At 43.4% G+C, this 24,788-nt stretch overlaps 1 long non-coding RNA gene across 1 annotated transcript in view; it reads left to right on the forward strand.

Moving 5' to 3' along the window:
- LOC146982915 (uncharacterized) overlaps positions 1-24,788 on the forward strand; it is a 119,339-nt gene that overhangs the window by 84,078 nt on the left and 10,473 nt on the right. The window contains exons 2-4 of the long non-coding RNA XR_015036282.1: positions 8,659-8,757; positions 22,288-22,460; positions 22,578-22,638. This is a non-coding gene — a long non-coding RNA (uncharacterized LOC146982915). The remainder of the gene's footprint in view (positions 1-8,658; positions 8,758-22,287; positions 22,461-22,577; positions 22,639-24,788) is intronic.

Below are 24,788 nucleotides of genomic sequence, written 5' to 3' on the forward strand. Positions count from 1 at the left end.
TGGCTGAGCGGAGAACAGAGTGTGTAATGTGGAGATAATAGAAACTGTGAGTTGCACATAGAGAACAGGAGGTTTGCACTGGAAGGTAAGATGGTTGCATGTTTCCTTTTTGATTAACGCTAGGCTGAAGAAGACACAGGGCTTGAATGTGGATGAAACTGATTCATATGTTGTGAAGGACAGTGTCTGTTGTTAATTTGTAACATAAACTAGGTTGCTGCTGTTTTATTTAAACAAAAAGTATGAAATGAAAGTGCTCACATGATCCGTCTTCCCTTCTAGCAGATTAGCAGCTGCTCTCAGAGCACTCGGTTGGGTCAAGTTCAGTGCGTGTGTGTGTCAGAGTGTGTGTGTGTGTGTGTGTGTGAACAGACAGTGGAGAGCTGTCAAATATGAATCAGTCTGGCTTCATTTGCGTCCACATGGAAAAGTATTTACCATGTGTGATGGCAACATATAAGACTCAGATGTGTGGGACTGTAGATCCCTTCCCAAGCATATGGGGACTTACTTAAATTTTATTTATGAGAACAAATCCAAACATTTTGAAAATGAGATGACACTTTTGCTTATATGTGTTGTGTATGTTACTTACTTTTACACCAGGACATTGTTAATCTTGATCATTATTTTTTGCTGTAACACATGTAATTTGTCACTTGGACATAAATTAAATTGATTTCCTTATCCCATGAATATCCCTCTTGGAATTCGCAATTAAATCTCTTTGTTCGTGTCACAAACAATGTTGGAAATCCATGCTCTCAATCACTATTAAAAATGAATCAACTCTTCCTGGCCCACATCCTCCTCTCCCCACTCCAAATTACATGGAAATCCTTTCGTCAGGGTTGAGGTATCCTGCAGACAGACAAGCAGACAAACAACCGAATCAATACTAATGAAAGCAGTGTGTCACAGTTCATAGTGCTGCGTTTGTTGACCCTTTACTGGAAAAACCCATCTCAGGTAGAGTGACACTATAGACTTGAGTGACGGCTGTCGTCTCGCCCCGCTATAAGACTTTGAGACACCATGGTTTTGGGGTGGAGGGAAAGAGACAGAGAGAAGGAGACAGACTTAAAAAGACCCCAGCCTTTCCCCGTCATGCATCTCTGTATTGTGGTGAGAAACTCTGGCCAGAGTTTGTGGACTCTGGGCTCTTGATTAGAAAAGGAAGGAGCAGCAGAGAAGAGGTAACCGCGCATGAACCTTAAGTGTCCCAGAGACTGAAGGAAGGTTTTAATTTTCCCATTTTTGCAAGATGCATCTCAAAGGAAAGAACCGGGTAAAGATTTTCAGCTTTAGCAGAGCATGTTAGCCCTTTTTCTCCTGGGCCCTAGTCACTTCTACTCCACATGTAAATTATACTCTCTGGGTCCTAATGTGCATACAAAATTAAATTACACAGTCACCCACAGGAATCTTGCCCCCTTTGGTCTCTGCTTCTGTGTTTTAATACACTTAGGCACGTTTCTTTGCTCCAGCCAAGTTATTAAATAGCAGTTAAATTGGCATAAATTGTCACAGTGTTGTGGAGTATAGATAAGAGTTTAGATGTGTTGGAATGATGTGAACCTGATGGGGAGTTCTTAAAGGTCATCAAGTTCATAAAATACTTGCGTTGCATAAACGTCTGCTATGCATCCAACAAAATATTACATGCAAACCATAGATTTAATATTTAAATCCATGTTCTAATGCAGGATGTATGAATTCTGCCACCACAAGAACCTCTATAGAATTTATACAAAATTCTCCACATGAGGAACGACTTTGGAAACCTTTTGTCCGTTGTCACCACAGCACCCTAACCCAAACAGCAGGCCCTCACTCTGCTAAATAATGTTACTGATTGCACACTGAGTCTGTGTAAACTTGGTGAACTGTGGAGACTGGCATGCCCTCCCTCTCACCCAGACAATCCCAACCACTGCCTAACCACATGTGGAACAAGCTCCCGGGCCGCTAACAAGCCGTATTTCACCCCCGCACCACATCAACCAGACCACTTCTATCTTTGGTTTCACACACTCAGAAAGAAGGTAATTAGTGCAAAATTTACAATTGCAGGAAATGCAACTGGAAGGGAAAGGATTCAGGTTACAGTTACTGAAGAGTATAAATTTTGGAAAAGCCCCGCCGTGAAAATTATGCCTGGATTCACAATATGTACTTTTACAGTCCTGGTAAAATTGTGGGACTCGGTGTTGTTACATCTCTAGGTTAAAAGTTTCAGAGGATTTTCCAGTCAGGTTCATGCACATTAAAATGAACTCTCACTTAGGGCTGGGCGATATGGCAAAAAACGTTATCACGATACTCGATATGTATTTTTTGCTGCCGCTGCCAGTTCAAGCAGCATCCTGACTGAATCCTGAAGAAACCAGAGAATGTGTTCAGTTTGGGAGGATGACATGAGTTCACTTTAATGTTCATTAAGGGTGGAACAGTTCAATAATCCACAGTTTGATTTGATTTACATTGTTGTTGCTGTTGTTTTCTGTTGTCTTTTTTCTACCATACATCAGCTCTAAAATGTGTCAATCATGAGGCTTTAGTCTTTCTAGTTATTTGAACAGGTTGTAGACAAATATTTAGCTATTTAGCTGCTCTGACACCAGGCTTTATGCCGAGCCCACTCTGATGAATCCAGGTGTGTCTGACTCTGACCTCAGTAGTCACAACAACTGTCAGACACACCTGGATTCATCAGTTTGTCCAATAATGTAAGACAGGAAGGAAAGGAGCCTGTTTGAGCTCAGGAAGTAGTGGAGCTGTGCATAAAGCCTATTTATTGATCTGACTCGGTAACCACGAGCGCAGTTCACGTCAACTCAGGTGATCTGCAGGTTGTTGTTTCACTTCACCGCTCCGACGCGACGCTCCGTGTGTGTGTGCGCGCGGCGCTGACAGAGAGAGAGGGAGGGAGAGAGGCTGTCGGCGCATACTGTGAGTGGATTTGACTCCGCGCGCACTGTCCGCGGACTTTTGCGGTTTCATAGGCAAGCATACAGTATCACATTTGAAACAGATTGAGTCCGCGCGGTCATAAAAATTGAGCTTTGCACGGAAGGGACCGGCGAACGCCCGCTTTGGGTCCTCGTCTGCCTCGAGTGCGCGCGGACATCCGCGGAGTCAAATACGCCGGAGTATGTGGGGGCCTGAGCCTAGCGCATGTTGTTCACACTGTACATGAGCAAACAGACATGTTACCGCAGAATAAACGTCACAAGCAGCTCCGTGTTTCCTCCACTTTCTGACCGTGGTAGGCTATCATCAGGTTGCTCTGACTCCACACTGACAGGCTTCTTTAGCCGGGACAGACGAACTGATGCTCCACACGTTCACAATCGCTTCAGTTGCCATCGGCTCCACCTCCACTCATTTCCTCCCTCTTTTACAACTTTCACTTTATCACAGCTTGGGATCAATAAAGTATATCTATCTATCTATCCATCTTATCCTTCCTCCCTTTAGCTGCAGCAGCTCAAACAAGCTCTGCATGCTCAGGACAGGAGGCGGAGTATCAGACGGAAGTGTGGCCGGCTGCTGTCGGGCATATTTACTTTCATGTGATATCGAGGAATAGGGCCATAGCTTATTATCGAAATCGTTCAAAGATTTATCGCGATCCCGTATCGAGATCGTTATATCGCCCAGCCCTACTCTCACTGATGGATCATGTACCTACTCCTCCTCCTCTCTGTTCCATCTCTACTCATCCCACCCCCTCTGGAACATGGACAGTGGATGTTTTCCATTTTGGTCTGCGGCCAAATGTATTTTCCAGGTTGTCTACTTAGTGAGGTCGAGGACCTGGGGATGTTTGACTCCACTGGTTCTAATCACAGTCCAACCCCCATGACAGCTGCTGCGTGTTAGGACCTCCCATTGACCCCTGACCCCGCACTATCCTAAATTCATTCTATTAAAACACCATAATGAGGGGTTTACTGGACCAATTGCAGGTTATATTTAAACCTATTAGTAGACGCAGAGAGGTGGAGGAGGGAGGGGGCTCGCACGGTGCGGAGGGGAGGAAAGGAGGTTTGAGTAGATTGAAGGGGGAGTTTTTGAAACTGAAGGAAACAATTAGCCCAATACGTCTCAGGGTGTGTTTGGCCTTCAGCCATGTTCATTTTTAATGCCAAGAGTATAAAAAAGCTCAAGTGTTCCCACATTATTCGTTGTGTTTTTTTTCCCTGACACATGACTATTTTGCGAGGCAGTGGTTTTGCTTGTGATAGTTCTGTATGTCCGTATGAATTAGGCGTTGGAAGCTGTTGTAGTAGCAGGTTGGGAAGAATTATGTTAAGTCAGGTCATGATTCACTGGCTTTTCAGTAAAGCTTTGATCCACACACACTGTCAGTCGGTATCTTGGCTTCTGTAGCGACCTGCATGAATCCACTTGCAGGAACACTGTGTGTGTACATTTGTGTAGCACCTAATGGTTTTAGCTGCAGAGGCAAAGTTTCTGTTTGAAAGACGCCTTAAGGCAAAGCTCAGGGTTGATTATTGGAAAGCAGATCAACGAATTTCCATTTAATCCTCTGTGTGTGCAGTGGAAATGTCCAATCCTGGTTACTCTCTTCTGACATGACAGCATTAATGCTAAGATGTTCAGCAAGGAACGACACTTCCCATGCTGTATCTGCTCCCAGAGCCGTCCCGAGAGGAGGGTGGGTGTATGTGGGTTCTCCCTTATTTCTTTTTATTTATTTATTTTTTTACACTTTCTGATCTACAACCCTTTCTTTCAGTCTGTCTTCCCTCTCATCTCCACGGCATATGTTCTGCATAAAACTTGCGGTGTGCTCAGTCTTCCACATTGTCTTACTTTTTTGATCCTTGATTCACATAAATCATCTCCCTAATTTGCCTGTGAATTAGATGGTGTGGGACATGTAGACATTTAGGACAGGGCTGAGGGGCGGCGAGAGAACAGAGAGCCCACCCCCTTGACTTTACGGGAAATGGGAGGCTGCTCCACAAAAGCAGGACTATTTTGAGGTCTTCTCTCGCTGTGTTATTGTGTCGACCGTGCCTCACAGAGCTGAGATAACTGTGGCGCATTGTTTTTATTGACAGATAATTAAAACAAGAATATAGCACAAGTTGCGCTGTTTCATATCAGTGGACTTTATGAGCACCAGCACTGTGAACGTGCTTCATATGTGTAAATGGTGTGTATATACTGCATACAGACCAGCACAATGTGAAACCTACAGTAACTCTCCTGTGTACAATTAATATATTACAGGATAATTTACAAGCTATTAAAATGATTATTGGTGAAGTGGATCAAATTCTGCAATTAGACTTTAAGTGTACCAGCCAAGACTTTCAATGTTTATGAGCAGTTGTTAGTCTGTCTGTCTCCAGCCTGTCTGTAACCTCGAACAGAAACACTACACACTGAAAAAAAAATGTCAGCACACCTGCTGCTAACCACATGAAGAGGCCGAGTGTGTTGTGATCATCAGAACGCATGCTGTAATATTTTATATGACGTAACTGCTGTGAAATTATTTCCATGGGTTAATGCACCATTGAAACTTGATAGTTATGTAGGTTTCCATCAAAGGTTACTTCCCCATCCCCCAACAGGCTGGTTGTAAAAGAATATTGCATCACTTTTGTATATATTGTAAACATAGCGTATGCAAATTTACAGCATAACTGTTAAAGATTAACTATTAATGCTTTGGTTTATGGGTAGGAAGAGGGAGGGTGGGTGTTTAAAGCTACAGAACTATACTGCATCTGTATATGCAAGCATCTGTGGTCAATGTGGATCATTGTACTGCTATAAACACCCATCAGGCTCTGCATTAGTGAGCAGGAAAAAAACAAGCATTGCAACATCAACCAGAGATTAGCACCATGCACAGCTAGCCACAGAACAGAGCCTTAGATCTGTTGTCAAAAAGGCTCCGATAAATCCAGCGTTCCAGACATGTCATCAGCATAGGAAAATCAAGAAAATAAACACTAGTGTGTGAGTAAAGTTACTTGCTCAACTGGAATTTACCTCCTTTTTTCTGAGCTTTTCCTCCACACTTTTTTTTGTGTGTTTTTTAATGACGCAGCCTCTGTGTTAAAATGATGATTAAGACACCGACTCATTGACAGTAAGCACGTGGGCGAAGCTGCAATCAATCAAAACGTAGTTCAGTAGGGAGTGAGACTGAGAATGAGAGTGGGCCGTGCAGCCCGCTCCGATGGACAGATCACCACAACACAGTCACGTCTATCTCTCTACCTCTCTTAATCTCTTATTACTCTGTCTTTTTTTTAATTTATTTTTTTTTAACATTGAGCCACTGGCCCACTTTGCGAAGCACCCTGCTGATCAGGAGAACTCCTTGTTCTCCCATTGGCCACTCTTTGTCATCACTACCAACTGTCACAGAGACATCAGGTGACTCAGGCAGGGAAAGAAGGAAGCACTTGCTAACCGTTTCCACCGGTTGTAGGTACACGGTATTTCCTGGTGACCACTTCACTATTTCCAACTGTTTCCCTGACTGTTGCAGACATGCAAAGCAGCAAAGAGTAAAGATTGTCTCATGTTGTAGCTTTCAGGCATTTTATACAAAGGAAGATCAAAAGCTCAATATTCATATGGCACTTGTACGTAGATGATCATTAAAAATGAAAGCTCTTTTTCTGTGCTGAATTTACTGGGTTGTTGTGGGGAGTTTGGGCAATAGCTGTTGGGTGGTGTGCAGCTATAGGTCACATGGTGTGGGAGTCTAAGGTCACAAAGGTCACTTCCTGTTCCCTTTTAAAGAGGTGCAGGGCTCTAGCTGGGGACAAAAGAGTGCACGGAAGTACTTGTGGAGCATGAAGGATATAAAGAGTCTTTTCAGTGGACCACAAAGTCTGACATTTTCATTCACAGCAGAATGTAACTTTTCCTTGTTTTGGAAATGCAGCACCCTCCTTCACCTTGTGCAGTCTTATTGTGAGCAGTTGTGTTGCTGATGCGATGCGCGGGGAGAAAGTGTTGTTTTCTCTGCTCATTAACTGACACTTGAGCAGAAAATTGTGTGTTGCAGAAACAGACTGGGATCAGTTTGGTTGACAGGATTTCCTTTGGTGAAGTTCGGAGTGTTTAACCGGCCCTGACTGGTCACTGTTCAGCCCCAGAGGACGATCAGCACATAGCTGAAATTACATATTGGCTGAAGATGGTCAACAACACTCACCACAATCACCTTGGGTTACCTTTCTGTGTGTGGGTGTGTGTGGGTGTTCTGTTTTCTTTCCTTATTTTGCGTCTTTGAGGGAAAATATAGATTTTCATTTTTACTGTCACATCTTCTGTTTAACTCCTCTGCTTATTTTATTGAATTAAAAATAATGGGCCCCTTTGAATTAAGGGAACAGTAGAAGCACCTCGACCTACCCCCGCCTACCTCCACCTACCTCCTGTGTCTACTAATGGCCGCCCCTGGGACAAGTTTAGCTGCATTTAACACAGAATGTAAATCTGCTGAGCCATAGGGTCCCTCATTTAACAAGTCGCTGCTTTATGGTGCACTGCAAAAATCAACTCCCTGTTTGGTTTTTTGGGGGATTAATTCATCATCTGTAGTCTGACAATGACATGGCTCTCTGCAGCCAGGCTGTAAAGCATCTAACAGCAAAACAACGCAATCGCATTAATTGGATAAACTGGGAAATTGTTTATACACGTACATGCATGCAGGCGTATATGTTTGTATTTATGAAGCATAGATCATTTAAGTAGCCTGCAAAAGACTCCACGTGCTTTTGGATAAATTGGTACCAAATCTAATCAGAACCCATGACCACCACCAGCCCCAGCCCACCCCTCCCCTCCCAACAGCCTGTTTTTTTGCTCCATGGGTGCATTTATGGCCTCAAACTCAGGTATATATATATTTATGACTACGGGCTGCTGCAGTTAATCTCTTAATGACGTCTCCTTTCCTCTGCCACCAGTGAGTCTGGGTTCGGGCCACAGGGACTGATCGTTGGAGACAAGGCTGGGGGGGGGGGGGGTTCGGGGGTGCAGCATAGCCTTGTTTTGTGGATGCAAATTCATGAGATCTGGGTTTGTGGCTGTAAAACTGGTACTAGATGAAGTCTTTCTTTTGCTGTGTAGTCTGTAAACCAGTGAAATGACATGCATGTGACATTGCATATTCCAGAGGCGTGAGATCCTTTTGCAATTGAGAGTGCCAGGGGGAAATTTCACTAATGGGAAACAAATGCGCCACACTTCTCCGCTCTTGTCACTTTCTATCTGTGAGGCAGCTTGTTGGCTTTTACTTTTTTTTTTCTTTTTTCTTTTTTTTGGGCGTTCATTTGCAAGACTGCTTTGCATACACGTTTTAAACTGCTAAATAAATAACATGTACCTGTGAAAACATACAGTACAGTCTGCTTTTGCATAGATGCATGTGCACAGGTTTAAGTGTATAGTCCTGTCAGTTTCCGCGTGTGAGTGTTTCTTTCTCTTTTTTTTCTTGACTCCTGCTACTTTATGTAACTCTACTTAAAGTTACAGTATGATCTGCCAGTAAACTGGTGTGCACCAAGCAGAGCAGTTACCGCCCTTTTCCTCTTTCTGTCTCCACTGTCCATCTTCCCTCCTCCTTCCCCTCTCCTCTCCTGGTTGCAGTTGTATTTGTGCGCCTTGGGAAGATTACAAAGAGGTGCTTTGTGAGGGGATGCAGCTGCTGAAATCCGACTAGATCCAGCTGAAGAGAGAAGGGAGCAGGTGGGTCAACAACGCTACCCTGCCGTTCCCAGAATATCAGGCTGCAGAGCTGTGCCTCCCTCCCCCACATACACACACACACACTCACACACACACATATCCTGAGAGTATAGCCCCCCCCTTACCTGAACACACACAAACAAACAAACATTATACCACATCAAAATACAAACACAGTAACACCCACAAAACTGCAATACAGCCATATGCACATGTCAAACGACCGCCTCGGTGGTGATACTACCCACTCAAACAAGTGTGCATCATTGGAATCATTCATATGATGGGAGAGTGTTGGCAGAAAGTTAGAAAAGCAACACAAATACAAATAACGACACACAAACACAGCTTTAAGTGCTGCCTCAGTGAGGCCTTCTGATGATACAAAGCTGTGGTCTTATTGTATGACTTGATCAACAGCAGTAATAACAGGGGCAAAGTGCTGCAGAAAGCAGAGGAAGATCCTGTCAGCTTTGTGAAGTTAAGATGTTAACAGGTCCATGTGCTGCCAAAATGTTGGATATCTGCATCGCAGTGGGGACATTGGTAAGATGACCCTCATCCGGCTTTGTGCAGCTCAGAGAGAGGTGGTAGGAGATGGAGAGGGGAAAGGATTGAAAGAAAGGAGAGGAAGTCATGCAGGAGAGCGGTCTTGTTCTTGTTGAGGCAGATCACATGTCACACCATCCTCTCTGCAGAGGACACACTGCTGGAACCAAGGTGACATAAAATGCACATTTGCTTTTTTTTTATTTTTTAAATATATTTTTAATGAAAAGAAAAGGAGACAGGAGTCTGCAGCACTGAAGTTGAAAAACGTTACCACTTTGCTTAATTGTCTCCGTCTTCACCCTTAATCATCTCCAGCTTCAGACAAGCATGTGCACTCCCTCTGGAAGGACTAAAATATGGATGTATTATTTTGGTATCAAAGGACAATCCCAGGCAAATTCAACCTGGAACTCTAGTTTCCTAATATTTTAGGTCTAAAAGAAAGAATCTGAAGATTTTCTCTTTAATTGCTCCTGTTTTGCAGTAGTTCTGTCTGCTCCTGCATCGCCACAGCAGTGTACTGTATAACGGGAGCAGACCGATCTTACGCTGTTTAGGCTGTTTACATCCCACATAACCACTTTTTTTTCCACAGACAACATCAGATGGCTTTTCAAACATGCACCGAGCGGTTTGTTTACTTCAAGAAAGCCGACATGTTTGTAAACGGAGCTGTAATACGAAGTCTCGCGGGAGAGTCAAGTTGACACGCTCAGTATGTTTACAGGTAGAATAAACAATATCCAGTCTTACTCTTACTGCTACAAAGATGTTGTGGCTCTGAGTTGGTATAACTTTGTTGATAAAACAAACGGGAGCGCTTCAGACGCCCTGTCAACATAGTTAGCCGTCAACTTGACTCTTACACGAGACTTCGCGAGATTTTGTATTACAGCTCCGTTTACAAACATGTCCACTTGCTTGAAGCAAACAAAAAAAATTGTATTAATTTATCATCTATTGTTTTTTGATTAGCAGCCAGCCATTGGCCCACCCACAGAGTTTATTTAAGAGACTCCCACCTGTGACTCTGATCCTTGATCCACGCCCTGAAGACGCATCACCTTGTCTCCTGCGCGTGAGTGCCTGAAGTAAGCCTTGTGCTTTCGTCTCTACAAAAAAGTTACCTTTGTATCCACCACGAGCACTCGTATCCCCCCCCCCCCCCCTCCCCCCGCTTTTGAAAAAAAATTGTGGTTTTAAGGGATGTAAACAGCCTAAACAGCGTAAGATCGGTCCGCTCCCATTTATCGCTGCCGTGGTGATGTGGGGATGGACAGAACTACTGCAAAACAGGAGAAATTAAAAAGACAATCTTCAGAATCCTTCTTTTCAACCTAATATATTAGGAAACTAGCCCCAGGTTGAATTTGCCCAGAATTGTCCTTTAACCTTGCATATGTTTTCCCTCTGCCGTCATGTTGCATAAACAAGCTGTTTGATAATCATAAAAGCAATATGCAAATGGGATGCAAAGGAGTAAGCTGTGGGTTCTGTGAACTATTCCTCAGCTTTTAAAAGTGTCTTTTAGTCACTGAAGTCTCTCTGTATCCTTAATGAGAGTTTTGACGCACATCGCCCCCTCCTCCACACCTCAGTTATACCCGTCCCCGTCATGTATGTAATAATTCAACCACATTGAGAATAAGTCCCTCTGTCTGCTCCCTGTAAAATGCGTGAACGTCATTTCATACACAGTTTGCCCTAAAGGCCTGTACCATGAAAGAGCCCACTGTCTCGCACACTTAGTATTCCTGCCTTGGGATACTTGCAGACATCCCTATCACTATTAAAGACAGAGTGACAGTGACAATCACCACTGTTACTGACTCATATGTTTTCTCTTTTTCTAAAGCAAGAAACCACCATCAGGGTTTTCTCAGTAACTCAACATTCAAGATTCATCTTATATTTGCTGTAGGGAAACTATGTGGTCAGCTTCAAATTTCATCATTATCTTGACTCTGCTGCCCTTTGATGGCACAGCTCATTTTCCCAGTACACATTTTCCATCTGGCTGATTCTTCAAAAAAAACAAAAAAAAACAAAACATAAAACACATCTACTGGCAATATGTCGCTGGAATCATCAATTTGTCATTTCTTTCATCGTTTCTGAATGACTTCAATTCTTTCCATGGGTCAGTAGTCTGCTGCCGTGCATGTGGCTGTAGCTGTGTCGAGACACTGAGTTCAGTGACATGATATCAGTTTCATCACAGCCCCGTAACTCGCACCCCACAGGCTTCACTCAGACGGCCCCGCCGCCTCTCATGCACCGGAGGGGGGAGAACATGGCTCCCACTCTTCATGCACTGCTCCAGGTTATTATTCATTTTCTTATCTGTCACCCTGGTTCATCTGATACGGCAGAAACAACACATTCTGGGTCATTCTGGGTTCCTCACTCGCTCAGATTACAGTTTGTGTGGAAGTGTAAAGAGAGATCATCATTAGGAGGTGGATCTCTGAAAAAGCCGACCTCCAGCCATCTGGAGCTCCGTCTCTCCACATGTTTCAGAGTGTGGGAAGCTGCGAGAACGTGTCACTGGTCTATATCAAAATACAAAATATTTCATCTACTCTGCACTCACCCGTGGGTGTGTGGAAGTTATTGTTTGACTGTTTTTCCATTTTTTTTCTTTCTTCTTGTGGCCAATTACTCTCCCATCACTGTCATTTACATTGGTTCATTTGTCATTTTCAATTTGTCTGAGCCCTCCAATCTGCGTCCAACCCACGTTTCTTAAGTTTGACAAAATGAGGCCATATGCTGTTGATATGGCACCGATCGGATGCTTCCAGCTCCGTGCTGCTGCGTCATCTTAAACCAACTCTGGGCAACTGCAGAGGATGCACCACCACCTCTCACCTCCTCCAGATCTGCACTGCGGAGAGTAAATGGACTCCACATTGCCTAGTGAAGCATCATGCCTGATTGCTGCCCTTCTCACATCTGCTTCCTGGAACAGCGACGGGGAAGTCTCCAAAGAGCTCCCAGTGGAGTGTGGGGCATGTGTGCTCACATATGAGGCGAGAGTTTGAGACGGGGGCTTGCCGGCGTGGTTTATTTTCAAAGGGTAGTGCTGAGGATGTGTTGAGAGGTTGAGGAGTTGAGAGAGCTCTCTGCGCTATGGTTTGGGTTTCACCTCCCTGGGACACAGCTGGGGGTGGTGGGGGGGTAAGGGGAGGGGGGGGGGGTGTTTAGACAACAGCACAAACAAGATAGAATATTATTTCTCTGTGTGTATTTGCGTGTGTGTATGAGAAATTGCACCGCTTTGTATATAATGTTATGTTCCTATCACATTTATAGGAAATTGTTACCTAATTCTTTTTCATCTTTTTTTCTGGCCTTAAGTGTTGGGTGAGTAAAAAAAAAAAAAAAAAGCATGCAAACAACCAAACTGAACTCCATAGCAGAACAAGGAAGTAAACCATTTAGGCCACTGGCAGCTAAGCTGTCATATCTACGCCATTCATTTCCCTATTTTGCAGCAGCCACAGAAACATGTGTAGCGATAGGCATCGCTCCAAGTGGGCCGCTTTGCATTGAAAAGAGGCCTGGGTCCTATTAAAAACGCTGAGAGCTGAACCGAACTTATTTGGTTATTCAAAGCTACCACTCTCTCCTCTCTGGCCTACATCACCGTCCACATGCAGTACGTTTTCCAGCTGTCACAGCAAACTGTGAAGTCCTGAATGCAAAATAAGATGCAAAAGTGAACATTTGCATCTACAGTACAGTTTCAGCCAAGGCAGCAGAAGCACCAAAAGCTCCCACAGGTTATACCCGATCACTATTTAACACAGTTTTAAATGCTAACTGCTTAATCAGAAGAAGTAAAGTGTGACATCAAGAATGTTGTTTTCATGCCAATACGTTAAAGCAGTGAAGAGGAACATGCATGCAAAACTGGTCCATCATTAACTCGAGCAAATCTACTCCCAGAAAAATTCCAGTCAAAAGCAGAGTGACAGTGTCAGATAAATAAATGTACTTCAAATAGCCTATATCTGAGTTTACATTTAAGGAGTCTTTACTATGTATGGTGTTCATGCAGAGCATTACAATATGGTCACCATATCTCTCCCATTTGATATTGTGCAAATTTTTATTGGAATTGTCAGGAACCTGCACTATGTAGTAATTTGTCCTTGCTTGTCAAACTGAATCACCTCTCCAGACCTAATAATGTCCATCTGAAAGTGTGTTGCGTGCTTACGGAACACAAAACTTGGATGTTATCTCCACTTTCTGTTCTGTGCTCTCTTGCTGTCATCATTTGCTGCTTAGCAATGTTATCCCCTCTGATTACAACTATTTTAATTTCTTAACCATAAAAATACTACCCCCACCTCCACAGTGAGGAATGTGACATTATGTGGCTCTTCATCTACAACGCAAATAGGAAAGCAGCAGACGGCATCTATGGATTTTTTTTTTTCCTAAGTAAACAATTCTTATGGCCTCTCTGCGTTTGTCTCGTTCATGCCAAACTCTGAGGCTGCCACAGTGCTGCTGCTGCTGCTGCTGCTGTTGTGTTTTTTCGATCAGACTGGTGTGGACCTGGGAAGCAGAGCATGTGCCACAGTGGAATTCAGGTGCCAAGAATATAATTTTCCTTAAGTACTTACAACTGTAAAAACCAAAGTTGATTCCCTGAGACTGAAAGTAATTACAGGCGATTTAAATTGGAGAAAAAGATGAAGCAACGCGCTCTTTAGTTTTTTCAGAAATTGAGAAATGTTATGGGTCTGTCTAATATCTGTTCTTTTTGAATGTTTTCGCTTTCAAGTTGGTAATTTATATTGGCTGCATGTGATTCCTCAGGAGGAAATGCCACTGACTGTGGTTAACCCAAAGATTATAAATCGTGGAAGATGTATTGGACTTTCATATCAATACTAATACACGACATCATCATCTGGAGTGAAACAGACGGTAATATCTAGACTGGTTGTCTAATTACCCTTCCACATACAATGTGAGTAGGAGTTTGATCGACTGCCCACGTCTATCAGCGTGTGAATGATCGCAGAGTTGTCTGTTCGTGGTACACAGACAAACTTGGCCGAGGGATGATGCTCCGAGCATGTCCTGTATCTGTTGTAGTGGAGTTGGTCAGATATGCATGTGTGTGTTGGGGGGTGGGGAAGGGGGGTAGGGGGGTGGTGGTGGACTTCACCCAGAGAGCGTGACGGCGCACCTGTCAGAGAGGAAGGCCTGGCTAATCGCTGTAAGCTGGCCGCAGAGTGAACATGTGTGCCGGGGAGACCCTCAGGCCAGGACGGGAGGAGGAGGAGGAGGAGGAGGAGGAGGAGGAGGAGAGGAGGGGGGGAGGAGGGGGAGGGGGGAGGGGAGGGCACGCCTGACCTAAATTGCTTCAATAAAAAAAAAAAGGAGTAGGCTATGAGGATGGAGAATTCCCCAGATCATTCCCCCACCTTCCCTCTGCTCTCACCGCTCCTTGGGTCTTCCCCTTACCCCTCTCTCACTCCTCTCATCTTTACACATCAGAGCATTTGCACTGTTTTCCTTGTTAAATCATCCAGCTATTGACAGAGTGATTGCATCCCTGCTCATATTTGCTGACTCATCTCTTCTGTGAAACCCGCCTTCTTGGGAATATCTGGCCTGCCATTGGCTCCCTCAGGTCTGATATAGTAGAGACTATTTCTCCGCTCTCTCTCTCTCTCCCTCTCTCCTTCTCTCTCTCCACTCTCACTCTGTTGAGTCATTCATGGGAAAAGCAAATCAGCACTCCACCGAGATTCCAGAGAATACACTCTCCGGTTCTGTTGACGAAGGGTGAGGTTCTTCTTCTCCTCCTGCACCTCTCGAGGCAGGACCACACAATGTGTGTGAAACTCTGGCCCGTGGACACACCTCGGTTTCCATGTGCAATAGAACATACATTTGTTACAGTACGTGTTTTCCCACAACAAATGACTTCACACACAACAGTTGAAAGAGATGCACAATCATCCGCTCTGTGTCACAGGCGCAGTGAGTCAGGGCTACTTGGGGTTTTGTGCGTATCTCTGGAAACAGGTAATAAATGGTTCTGGTTAGCGGAGGCACAGTCTAAACAAATGAAAGCAATCAGAAAGATTTGTCTGGAGTTCAGCCGCATTAGCATGTTGCTGGCTCTGTTTGCCAAGTGAAAGGAAAGTTTTCAATTAACATCAGATGTGAATGTTGAACGCGTACCTGAGTTTTAGCTTATCCCCATGAACCCCAGTTCATTTCAGTTAGACATCTTTTTCGATTTATTGTCAATTCCCTGAGGACTCCAAATTTATATTACATTGAGTTTGGCTAGTCGCGCAGAGATTTGATTTTGTGAACTCCCTTTGTGTTTGCGTGTGTCTGCTATGACTAATTGCATTTGGCCAATGCTTCCAAATGCTTCATGTTTGTCAGTAATCGTTTGAATTGACCACCGTGACATTCCTTGAGAAGTCAAACCCTCGATTTCATTGCGCTAATGCCTCCACATTTTCCACATCGTTCATTTCCTTCAGCATGCTTTGACTGCCAAAGCAGACTAATTTGTGCTACATGGCAAATAATAGATCTTCAGTACTTCAAGACAATCTAAGAAGCCAACTTTCTAAGAAGGGTGCAGTAAACACCGGGCCATCGCTGGCTTTTTTCTTTTTTTATCCCTTTACATAAAATCACAGCTTAAATTAAGTCCCCATGACACAATCTGAGAATGATTAGAGTCTTGGATACACTTTCACTTCAGATCTTCTTTCTCTTTAAGCATGCAGGCTTTAAGTGTAACAGAGCCGATAAAATGATAAATGGTGTTAATGAGCACACAAATGTCATCGAATGCTGTTTTATATTATGTATGGGACACCATTAATGCTGAACCATTTAGTTGTCATACAAGCTCCACGGCCATTACAGAGAAGCAGTGTTTCATTTTCATTCAAGGACTGCCAAATGGGTTTTTGTTTACGATGCTCACAAGTTAACACTTTCTTCAAAATTTGAAAAATGGGACCTATTGTGGGGACCGATCCTTAGAAAAAGCCATCAAGTGCAGTTTCAGGTCCCGAGTGTACAGTCAGTAACCAGTCTTTTCAACACATCCTTCCTAAACACTGGAAGCTGGACTGGACATTAAACATGCAGTGAAGTGTCTGCTGTCTACAGCCTGTCAATGTGCTTCCACTTATACCCAGCACCACCACCTCCTCTCTCTCCTCTCGCTCTATCTCTTCTCACCCCCCCGCCCCCTTCCCAAAGGGAAGATTTTGAAGTGGCGTTTCTTGGGCTTTGTTTCCTAAACGGGCTGGTTTTGTTGTGTCTAGTGTCTGGGCTTTGGCAGGGCCTGAATGCTGAGCTGAAACCTAATCTAACGCTGCACTCGCCACAACGCAAGAGCAGTTTTTTTTTAGGATCCTCTTAGTGGCTGCTGGCTGCTTTATTCTGGACATTACAGGCTTCCAACTTGAGGGCAGTGGGTCCCCATCATCCCAAGAACATGATCCAGTCCGCTCTCAAGCCTAAATCATCCTCAAACAGGGAGTATTCATGTTTTACTTTTTGTTGAGTTGCAGAGCACACTTAGATTTTCTCTGGTTGTAATGGCAATGACGATGTAGATGGTTAGTTTGTTGATATCTGTCATTTAGGTCCCTGAAAATTAAATCATTCAGTGTTCTTCTACATTACCACAATTGCTTCTGGTTGAGCCCACCGAGAAATGGATTACAATGCAGGACCAGTTTGAAATACTTCGGTAGATATTTTGCAACTTTTTCATAGTGGAAAAGTCAAGCTGACAATTTGACAAACATTTTACAGCCAGTGTGAAGACTGTAGAGACTGTGTTTCAAACTCAGTAAATCGATTTTTGGGGATGAAGTGTCACTTTAACAGCATCTAATGATGACAAACACTGATGCTAAACTGCTACTGTAGCTCTCTCTGTCTACCTGCTAGGCCTTACAGACACACACTCACACACACACATACACACATACAATACCGTGGGTCCCCTGGCCTGGCTGGGCTGTGGGTAGCTTGTAACCCAAGTGTTTTATTAGCAACTGGCCCAACACTGCTAATTGCTTCCTGAGGGAGCCGCCTCCCTCCGCTCCGTGACTGATTAACGGCCCACATTATGTGTCTCGACAACCTTGACAATTTTTTTTTTCTTTCTTTTGGTTCCTTTTTGGTCACAAAACTTTTATTACATTGCACTGCTACAAATCTCCAGTCTAAATCTCCTCTCAAACTGATTTTCATTGTGAAGCAGTTAAAGCACTCTGACACATTTTTTGGGGGGGGTAATTAATGTTTATTGATACGATTTAATGATATTTCTGAATAGTGTTTTTACAGCTCACTTACTGGTATGGTTTGCTGCATCATTATTTGTGTCATCTGTCACAGCTTTGCTGTATGAGCAACATATATTTGATATTTTCAGTGATTATATTACTCTCATATATTTAAAACCATATCATGTTCATCTGATGACGACAATCTGTAGAAAACGAGGCAAAATCCAAATTTTCTTGACGTCTTATTGTAAATTTTTCTTGAACCTAGAAAATAAAATGAGATCAGATTTTCGCAGTCTTTGTCATGACTGGTTTGTGTGATGAGTTTTCACATTGCCTGTAAATATTAGCACACTGTGTATGTTTCTTGTTTGACAAAGAAATCTGGGTCATTCAGATTCAATAGAAGTTGTGTTCTAGTCGTAATCGGATTCACCGCTTATTTCTCTCGCAGGCCTTTTATCTTGCTTTTCTGAATTTAATTATTTTCTAACTTTAAAACCACTTGTTCGAGCCTATTAGTTTCAACAGATTTCATGCCTGTCCTCCTCTTCCCCCTGTGTGCGGGTTCACGCGTGGGTTGGCTTTTGCCACATACACGCAACACACATGATGTAAGCATATAATAACTGACTAAAGCCAGGCATCATCTGGTTTTTGACCTGTTAAGTCCCAAAAGGAAAATACTGAATATATGATCATTGGACATGTGAGTGGGTGGACATCAGCTCTGTAACTGCTGAGAATTTCCCTTCATTTATTTATTTTCCTTTTTTTGGAGCAGATATTTATGTAAAATGTAGCTTTTCATCCTCTCTAAAACTTTGTTCTTGAGGATCTTAATAACAAATGCTGAATCTCTGATCTTAAAAAGCAGTCGCTGGTTTCCGGACCCTACTTTTGCATGCTCTTGTCTCATATGTGTCTTTGATGATGCCATTGGGAGCTATGAACAGATGGGTTTCAAAAGGCTGCTTCCCCCAAACAGGATATAGATGATGTGTAGGCCTGGTGCTCTCTGGAGTGGGGATCAAATGGTGTTCTTCCACCCCCCGCTGCTCCCTCCATCTCTACAGGGTGGGGTCCGGACGGACGGCCTGAGGAAGAGAAGGTCTCCCTCAAGTGTGTTTCAAGGTCACATTGTCATACATGCTGCTGCCTCATCACTTCCTGTGACTCATCTGGACATCATTACATCTCCCATTCATTCACGTATCTCTGATAATCAGGTTGATCTTGCTCTTTTTTTCTTTCTTTTTTTACTGTTTCTTTAAGAATCATGCCTTTTTGCATCTAGATCAATCTTTTCCTGTCAGTCCACACCTCCTTTTGACCCCTAGATCCAGCACTCTTTAATTATTGTCACAGATGCATATATAACTGTCGATCAGGGCCCTGAAACCATGTTCAGACAAACAGCGGTAACACATGCATACTTCTGGTTTGGGCTTGGAAGATCCCTTCTTGCGCCTTTTTCTCAGAAGTCCCGATCCAACGTCAAGTACGGAAATACATTATTGACATGGATTTGTTTTGTATCGTTTCTTTTTAACTTTTTTAAATGTCTCTTCCACAAACGTGTCAAAATCGGGGACATCTGTCTCAGAGGGGAATCATCTGATGGGTCTGTCCTCCCAGTGCACTCACATGTGTTTCGGCGTATGTGCAGCTGTTTTTCAATGGAAGACAATGGCACAAGAATTGGCACTGACATCAGGGGAAGCTGGTGCAGGCGAGATGATTCAATTGGTTCCGATTGGTTTCTTCTGCCCATGCACAGTGGGGACTGAGTGGGCAAAGCAGCTGTAATGTGGTTGATAGGAGGGCTGCATGGCCGGAGGAAGGAGGAGTCAATTTTTGCATTAGCAGAATCACATTTTGAGAAAGATGCAGCATTCCAGGACCTCTTTATTTGATTAGCTATAATGTCATAAATGCAAGAATGTACTCTGATAAATGGCAAAAGTAGCTGATGAATTAGTTATTCCCGTCAGCAAATACCCACGCTAGCTTGCCCTCCCCGTTCTCGTCCCACGGGCCACATTGCCTCCTCAATCTGCAATATGGAGCACAATTATACTAATTTCTTTCAATTGCATTAGTGAGGGCCTGGAGAAAAGAAAGGCTGTCTTTCTAAGCAGGAGCCTTGACTATGCAGTCAGCCTCCCTGCACCTCAGAGAGCAAGTACAGGGGAAGGCAACATGACCCCTGCTCACCTCCCCTCCTCATTTGCCTGCACTCCTCTCTCCTCCATCATTCCCTCCAGCTCTGGTCCCTCTTTTCTCATTCCATGTTTTCCTCCCACACCAGTGGCTTCATCTGTAGCAAGCTGAAACTCACAGGAAACAGCATGGCTTCTGGTGTTTGTAGAATCTGAAAAGTCTTTTTCTCATTCTGTTTCATCTCATTCTTTGAGGAGGAAACATGACTATACTATGTTCTGGCTTCTGTTTATACGACATGATGGGGCCTCTAATATCCTTTTAACTTGTAGAAACAGTCTCACGGCTTTACCACACCACTACAACGTGTGCCTGCTATGTTCTGAAATACAGCCCATGCAATGAAGCTAATAACAAGATGTTTTTTTTTTTTGGTTCGTTTATTTATTATTTATTTTATTACGTGGTTCAGGTTTAGATATCTTAATATTTACATTTTGCATCTCTTGCTTTCAGAAATTTTATTTAAGTAGATTGAAATGGAAAAACAGAGCACAGCTGTGATTTTATTTTTATTTTTATCCATAATGTTGCTGTTTTTTGGCTGCTGCTCTGTCTGCCGGACAAACGTCTTACTAAATTAACTTTTCTATAGTGTAATATATAGGCTACAGGAGAAGCATTTATGGTATGACCCCATAGAATTTCTCTGTGTGGGTTTCTTTCCCAAGAAGAACCAGTCCTCCATGACCAGGTCGCATCAGAGCAGCCTGTTGGATGAGGGAATCTGGGGGACTGCAGGGTGCTGGTAGTGGGAACACAGCCTCAGTTATGAAAGACGCCATTGTCCTGTCTGGCTCGCCAACATAGAAAATGAATAAATCAAAGAGGAGAGATCAAGAGTGGAAGAGAGGGGGCTTGGAGGGAAGGGCTGGGGAGTATCTGACATCTGCATTTTCAAACTGGGCATTGAGCTCTGGAGGAATGTTGTTATCATCCTTCCTCAACTGCCACCAAGGTGAAGAATCTTGGATTGAGTTGTTGGCATGGTCTGACCCCTGGTCAGATCTTTACCTCCTCTGCCCCTTAACACTACTATCATCCATCAAGCACATAAATAACCTCCAATTTGTTCATTTGAAATCTGGCCGAATCTGACATCAAACTATCCATAACTATCATGTGCGTCACCCTGGATTGTTGAGCCAGCTATTTTTGCTTCCATATCAGGCAGCTGGAGTGATGCACATATGACTCTATTTCTGTTGATTTGATTCAGGGATTTGCTCTCAAATTTTTCCTTGAAACGGCACTTGTTATTGATGTTTCATAAATTGGTTTAGGTGGGATATACAGTAAATCTAGTTTACATATTAGTGATACAACCCAAAATAGATGGCCTTTTCATTGAACAAAACTAACAAGACATGGATTCATTCTTTTGAAGGTCTGCTAATGTAATCATCAACGTTCAATTGCCACAATATAATCTCCAAAAATGGGACTTTCCTGCATGGCAGGAAACATGGCAGCACTGACAGTTTCTTTTTAGAAGCCAGGGCCCAAATCTCAGTTTGTTAGAAACTACATTCACATACTGCACAACTATGTTGCAACAACACATACAGTATATTAAGAGGGGGATGCAGTGCTGATGGTTTTCTTTAAGCATAATGAGGACATGTTGTTTATTATCATTTCTGGCTAGTCATGGAAATGGTGATACTGAATACATCAGTTAAGTGTTTGGTTTTATAAACCAAAGAAATATGATTATAAATACATGATCATGCAACACAATATCCACACTGAGTGACAATAGCTTTATTACATTATGGTTGTGCTTACGACAATAGCAACAGTTGGTTGAGGTTATGAAAAGATCCTGGTTTAATACAGAAAAGACCACAGCGACTTGAGACACATTGTGTTTATTAACATTAATCTGAAACCACAATCTTTCCCTAACCTAAACCAAGGTTTTTGTCGCCCAAAGCTGATGACAGGATACAAACCTGGTGTCTGGTGTTAGAGCCCTGCGATTTGCATGGCCGCCTTCCATCTGACCACCTGGTGCGATACATAAACATAGCATTTCATTTTCTCAGGAAAAAACAAAAGCATCTGATCATCATCCAGGCAGTCATTTTGGTACAACAATTTAGTAAAATATGAATATACACAATTTCCATGATTGGTTCCCAGGCAGGTAATTAAAACATTATGAGAAACATATTCTGTGACAGCACTGCACTGAGTAAGTCAAAATAGTCATTGTTTTGTAAGTTGCAACCCTACCTGCTGTTATCTTCCTCTCCAGCTTAGGCAATGTGGGTTTTTTTAACATAGTTTTGAAAGTTTGGGTTTGACATAAAGTCAGTCTGTGTCAAGTTTCAAGTTGTTTTACAGAGTTAAGGTGTTTAAACCGTATTATGTCTGTATTTATGTCCTTTCTTGTTGGATGGCATCCCTCTTTTATATCGACTAGCCAATTATCTACAGTTTAGAGAATCTGGTGTGGGGTCACATGGGGTGGCCAGTCAGTCAGCCTCTGCCTGACCTCTGTCGTCTCACAACCAGTGTAGACTGGTGTTACTGGTGGATCCCAGTGACAGCAAGACAGCAGCTGGCTTTCTGATTCAGTTCAACACAGTGGCACTTTGCTGCTGCTGCTCATCCCAGGTGTGTGTGTGTGTGTGTGTGTGTGTGTGTGTGTGTGTGTGTGTGTGTGTGTGTGCGCAGAAATGGTGTGTGCACAATGGCCGCCCTGTGTGACCCTGTGCATCTGTGTCTTCCCAGACAAGCTCTACTGTCCTGCTTGCCGCTGGGTCCTCTCTTCAGTGTTGACAGCACGCTACAGGTGCCCAACACATCTGGCGCTTCACACAGCCAAACATACACACACATCTGCTGAGGCAATGATTAGTTAAATGAAGACAGTCCTCAAAGGAATACACTAACACAATCAGCAAGAACATGACAACGTTGCTACTTTGAGAAGTGAGAGAAGTTAGGTTACTTTTTTTTTCTTTTTCTTTGCAGCACCACAAATGCGTTCATTATTTAACCAGGCCACAAGTTCATGACCAGACCTCTGGTCATTAATGAAGGTCTGTGTCTGGGGTGGGATTCTGAACAGTCTTCACACTGTTTTTTCATCTAACACACCCCCACCCCGCCACCCCCCCACCCCCCACCCCAACATCTTTCAGTACCAAACACATCCTGCACATAATCAATGCTCTGTCCCACAGCAACCTCTGTTTTCAAACTCTGGACAAGCAAAAAAGTTTGGTTGAAAGGAGCCATTTATAGACGTTTTTGTAAGCTAAAGGAACATTTGTAATTCATTTGGTTGGTTACTTCTGAAACACAGTGCCCACCCTGCAGTTGCAGTTGTTCATTCGTGCTTCGGTCTGCAGCTCACTGTTGAGCCCGGTTTAGCTGCAAATTGGAATATAAACAATTTACTGTGCTCAAGCAAAAAAAACAAACTCCAGCCCATTCCAAATGTGTGCAAAGCTATGCAAATACATCATGTAAGTTAGCGTCTAAGTTCTATCAAACAAACCAACAGCGAGTCCGTCAGCCTTGGTGTGAACCTACAGTATTGGCAAGCAAAAGCATAGTGAATACGTGCACTTCCTCCTTCACCTGACAGGATATTTGCATGATCATCTGAGGAGGAACCATCTCCCATGCCACCTGTCATAATGATCAGTGACCAAAGTTTGTGTAGTTGTTTGAAGTGAAATCTCTTCCTCGTAACGCCTGTAATGTTGTTCCTGAACACACTCACTTAATATCACGTTTCTGTGACTTGTCCCCTGAAACACGCATTCAGCATCAGTTACCGAACATGTCCTCCTCCTGACTGAGCTAGATTTTCCCACTCTGTGTGTGTGTATGTTTGTGTGTGTGTGTGTTATTATAGCTCTAGGTCTGGCAGGTCAGGTCACAGGACATGACAGTTAACCAGCAGAGAGCAGCCCCTAGGCTAAAGCGAACCCCTCCACCCCACGCCTACCTTCCCTCTCTCGTTGGGTGGCCTGTGTTTACGAGATCCAGGAGCAGGTCATCACTGTGCCAAGAACACGGCTGCTGCAGGGGGACTGTTTCTGGGTCAGTCCTAGAGGAGCAACCAGGGGGTTTTTTTTGTTGTTGTTTTTTTCTCTTGCTGTGTGTGCCTGTGCGTGGCTGGCTGCACATGTGTGTGTGCACGCCTGCATCTGTGTGTTTGTGTTTGCGTGTGTGTGTGTGTGTGTGCGTCGATTCGGATTTCCTGTGTGCTGAGGTGCGGGGGAGCAGAGATGGGGGTGAGATGACCCTCGACCCTGACCACATGTCCTGGTCCGCTAGCTGATCACCCACACTTCCGCCTGCAGGGCCTCTCTGCTCTTCTCTCCGGGGCTGAGAAACCTCCCAGTTCATCAGCACTGTAGTCACGTTGCAACATTATCCCAATCGCCGCCACCATCATCATCATCACCACAACTTTTTTCCTTCAATTTCAGGAGTCAAACACACTGGAGAAATTCTGAGCCAAAATGCTTGAGCCTGGTTATTTCTCTACTAAAAAGGAAGAAAGAAAAAAAAACAAAGTCAAACCTGAATGATTTATGTTTGTTAGTATGAACTGACACTTCTCTTCTGAACTGACTTAACCCTGGTTTCTATACACCAGAGGAGCATGAGTGAGATCACATTACAACTATTTTTCATGGAAAAAACTTTTGAGTGAAACTTTATAAACAACCAAAATCACATAAAGTCAAAAATAAGTTGCATTTTCTTCGGAAATGTGATGATTTGAAAGATGGTTGCTTTTATATGATTATTGTGGACATTGTGGTGGAACATGTTGTAGTGCTGAATGAAAATTGATTTTAAGGTGGTTTTCTAATTCGCCTCTCTTGAAAAAGGGAACAGGAGTTAGCCAAACTTGCTGACAGTTCTACAGAATTCACTGTCCCTTAGTTATTTCAGTTGCTGAGTCATCAGCAGCACCTG

This window comes from Trachurus japonicus, chromosome 8 (genome assembly GCF_045865225.1).
Source record: "Trachurus japonicus isolate A0001 chromosome 8, Traja_1.0".
Taxonomy (NCBI): domain Eukaryota; kingdom Metazoa; phylum Chordata; class Actinopteri; order Carangiformes; family Carangidae; genus Trachurus; species Trachurus japonicus.